The sequence below is a fragment of the Callospermophilus lateralis genome, chromosome 3, assembly GCF_048772815.1.
Source record: "Callospermophilus lateralis isolate mCalLat2 chromosome 3, mCalLat2.hap1, whole genome shotgun sequence".
In the NCBI taxonomy this organism is placed as follows: Eukaryota; Metazoa; Chordata; class Mammalia; order Rodentia; family Sciuridae; genus Callospermophilus; species Callospermophilus lateralis.
The window spans coordinates 85,173,186-85,177,948 of NC_135307.1; positions in this window are offsets into that span (position 1 = coordinate 85,173,186).

Below are 4,763 nucleotides of genomic sequence, written 5' to 3' on the forward strand. Positions count from 1 at the left end.
CCCTTTCCAGCAATTGTAACAAGAGCCCACCCTTCTGCCTCCCTGCTCCCTGCCACCTCCCCAAATGTGCTGGTTCTAATTTGGAAGAATCTACTGATGGAAGTGAATAGCTGGAGGAGAAGATCCTGAGACTGTTATGAAGGGAAGAAAAAAGGACAAAACAAGACAGTAATTAGGATCCTCAACCCTCAAGAGGAAAGCAAAATGGCTGACACAGGATGCTCCAGAAGAGAACACCCTGGGTATAAAGACTGTCTTTCTCCTTGTCTTCTATAGTAGAGAAAAGACCAGTTGCACTGGAAATAAGCAAGAAAAAAAGCCTTTTGCCTTGGAATGAAGAACATTAAGGCATCAGAAAGAGAGCAGGCGAGACTGGCAGATGGTTCTAGCCTCAGGTTGGGTCAGGAAACACTGCCAGACAGAGAGAAAAAGAGTGTGGGAAAGACAGCAGTTCCTGGGCACCCAGCGCTTAAGGATTCCTTTCCTGTGTGTGAGCAGAGGAAAGGACTGGATCAAGATAGAAGTTCCCACAGGTCACGGGCAAGAGGAGCAGAAAAATCAATTCGCTACACTAGGACATCCCAGCTCTATCCCATGACTGGGCTGGCCTGAGGGAAATACCTGTTATGTAAGTAATCACTGAAATGATTCACCAAATCATGCAGTGTTATTAACATGCTGCCTCCGTTGTCATAAAAATCCCCACCAAGTTTTTTTTTTTTTTTTTAAGTAAACTCACTTTTAGAAAGTCAGATGATACAACCCATTTCAGAGAATGTCAAAATGCTAGGACTTCCATATTCTAGCTTCCTCGCTTGCCAATCCTGAAAAGACTTTTCAGGGACATCAAACCAATTGAACATAAAATCCCAAGACTTCTGCCCCCATGATACTCCTGCCCCATGACCCAGGGTAAGAAGCTTCCATCCACCACACTTGGTGCCACTGTTGATACTTAATTGGCTGTATTGATCTAAAGAGAGAGAACTCTAAAGTTACAGACTACAACTTACAATGTGAAAGGTCGGTATCTAATCTGAATCCTCAAATTTATAGAGTGATTCTCACAGACTGCTCAGAAATTGTCCGTTAATTCCATTTCCCCAATCCGAAAAAGCCTAGAAGGGCATAGCCTGGTCATTTCCTATCACAGGTCAGCATTGAGGAAGCAACATCTGGGGGTTTCCACAGTTCTTTTAGAGTTCATGGGTGTGAAGATCATGTTGGGATTCCCAGCAGCAACCTCGGTAGTAGAGTCTTGAGATCATGTACAGCATATGTAAAGGATCACCAATAAACCTTCCAGGCACAGTAAGTAATTTGCAGATCAAGCCATATGGCTGATTGCTGGTCTCTTCTAATTGCATGAATAAAATCTGAATGACCACTAGTGCCAAAGTCATAGACTAAACCACGCCCCACTCTTCTCAGGGCTTCCTGTTGTACCCAAGAGAGGGGTTATAGATTCAAATCAGTCCCATCCTGTTGCCTTTAAATGAACCCAGCTCACCTACGCAGAAGCTGGGAGCACAGGAAACACCCTCAGGCCACGGGCACTCACCTCTGGAATTTGTCTAGACTATTTCCCTTAGAGAGATTAAGAAATTTGCCCAAGGTTACACAGCCAGTAACTGGCAAAACTGGGATTCAAATCTGAGTTTGCCTAACTGCACAGACTGTGAGAGGATGATGGAATTGTTAACTGGCTCCCAAGAGCTCCATTCATGGGAAAATATTGTTGCCAATTTGGTTTGACAGGTGACCTGGTCCAGGTTAAGAGGCTAATTATAAAACACACAAAGAGTCTCAGGACCAGGCGGCTCTCTAGAAAAGCTGACATGTTATCTGCCAGAACACCTATCCTCTGTTCATAATCCAAATTGTACAGGCTGCCAGTCACTAAGTGCTGTGAAGTTAGTTAACATGTATTTTGCATTTGCTATGTTCACTACAGGTTGAAGAGTGCTATACAGGGATTAAAAGAGTAATAGAAACATCTTTCCTCCAGCAACTCAAGTCTAAGGGGCTGGAGCTGGGAGTGCAGATTGCAGAGTGAAGAAAAAGCACAAATGTCTGTTATTCTTCCCAGGGTATGATGAAGACCACAAGAGAACAAATAAGTCCTACGGAAAAACAGTTCCTACCCAGGTGATTTTATCCTAGGTAGGTAAAGTTGTCATGGAGTTAACCCTAAGTTCATTTAATAATAACTTGTGTATCAATTACTTTATCTAAGTAAAAATTGCCTGGAAAAGGTCTTGGCTTGCTATTCTCCAAAACCCCTCTTTCTTCTGTTCTTATAACAAAGAAGCAAAATTCTCCGGTTTTTTTCTTTTCCTTTTTTTTTTTTTTTCTCTTGAGCATTCTTAGCATGTTAAGACTTAGTTCGGATCTTCTTGAGAACAGCATAATTGGTAGGAATGTGATCAAGGGCCCTATTCACTAGGAATGTACACACAATTTACATGGCCAAGTTATATTGGCTTCAGTGGCATATTCTCAAGTCACGTAGAAGCAGTTTGAAGATTAATGCATACACATAAAAATCATTCTTTTTCTCCAGATTGTTACAGCAATATAGTGAGACTATTCTCTCTGCTGAGCTTGTGTCAGCACTTCCAATCTAACCCTGTTTTGTCAAGTCTTTCAGACTCAGCTGTGAAACTGCCCTAGGGTCTGAAATTCAGGAGACAGTACTGTAAGACCATTTCAATTAGATTTTTTTTTTTTTTTTGCAAGTTTCCATGTCTGAGAGCTGTCTGCTCATTACAAGATACCTAAGGAAGCTGTTGTGTTTCAAAAATGAAATGGAATTACCTATCCACAAGGACAGGGTTTAGTATTGCTGTTTAGGGATCAAATATGGGTTGTTTCAATCTTTTATAATTATATCAAAAACACCTTTGAGATGCATTTTAAAAATAGAAGATATGTGATGCTAATCTCCATCTTCATGAAATGTGAAGATGTTACATCTTTCATCTGATCATCTCTTTCATGTGATCCAGTGTCATGATACCTCTCAAACCTGGTTAAAGAAAATGCTGCACACACATATTCTCACCTTCAAGTGATAGGCTTCATTCTCATACTTTCTCATATTCAGAGGTGATAAGTACAATGACCTTAAGACAATTACTCTAAGATTGGTTCTAATCTAAAGTACAGAGACAGCTTTCCCATTTTTCTTAGTAGTTTCAAGATTGGGTGTGCTTTTAGGAACCAGGCAATAAGAGAAGCACACAAATTAGAGCTTTGCCTTTGGTTTTTGCAAACTGTAGAGGAGGGAAGATTGGTGTAGTAGAAAGTGCCTGGTCTCGGAGTCAACAGACTTAGGGTTGAATATCAGTTTCGCCAGTGGTAACCAAGCACGTTTGTATCAACCTTGATTTCCTCAACCACTAACCAGTGAAAATAAGCCTTCATTTATACGGGGTTCAAGTGGTTAAGATTCATTCATTTATTTACTCAATAAATATTTGGGGATATTTACTATGTGCCAAGCACATAGGCATTGGAGCCACAGAGACAATCCCTGCTCTGCTGAAGTTCAGGCAGGGAGAGAAACTTGAATCACATAGTGACCAAAATAAAAGTTAAAAGGTAAAATTATAGAATGTTAAGGGCTACAAAGGAAAGTGCATGATGTTTTGAGAGCATTATCAACCCCACCCAGGAAACCAAGGGGACTTGCTTAAGTGAGGAATGTTTGAGCTAAATCTAAAAGATGAGAGCTGGGCATGGTGGCACATGCCTGTAATCCCAGTGATTCAGGAGGCCGAGACAGGAGGATTTAAATTCAAGGTCAGCCTTGGTAACTTAGTGAGACCCTGCCTCAAAATAAAAAAAAATTAGGGATGTATCTCAGCAGTTAGTGCTCTGTGTTCAGTCTCCAATGCAAGAAGAAATAGAAAAAAAAAAAAAAGATAAGTAAGTGTTAGCAAGGCAGAGTTGCGGGTGCTTGGCTGGAGCAGGGAGAGTTCTCTAGGCAGAGATCAGCATGTGCAAAGGCCTGAAGCAGAAAGAAGCACAGCACCCAAGCAAGGTGAGTGGAGGGAAATGTAGATCTGAAGGAGGTGAGGGAGTACCAGAAGTGGCAGAGTCCTGTAGATACAGTGATGCATACAGCATTCTCCTTAATTCTCAAGTGTCCTCACCTGGATAATTATATGATCATGCTACCTCTAGGCCATGTTAACCATTTGACCCTTTCTTGAAAACAATAAAGAATTCGAATCATGGCAACAACATGAGACGATGACTTTAGAAAACCAAGGTGTATAGATAAATTATGCACCTGAGGTCTCCCTTATAACTGCATATTTCATATCAGCCTCAGCGGGAACCATGGCCTGAAAAGAGGAGCTTTGCCAACATATACTGGTATAATTCAAATACTTATCTTCCACAAATAGGCCTCTATCGACTTAAAAAAAAAACAACTTTAAGGTATGTTTAGAGCTTTATTAGAGTTCTTTAGAGAAACAAAACCAATAGTTCATATGTACATAGATACAGGGTGGGGAGGGAGAAATTGATTGATCTTAAAAAATTGGCTCATGCCAGGCATAGTGGTACAGGCCTGTAATCCTAGCAGGTCAGGAGGCTGAGACAGGAGGATTGCAAGTTCAAAGCCAGCCTCAGCAAAAGCGATGCACTAAGTAACTGGGTGAGACCCTGTCTCTAAATAAAATACAAAATAGGGCTGAGGATGTGGTTCAGTGGTCCAGTGTCCCTAAGTTTAATCCCTGGTACTCCTTCAC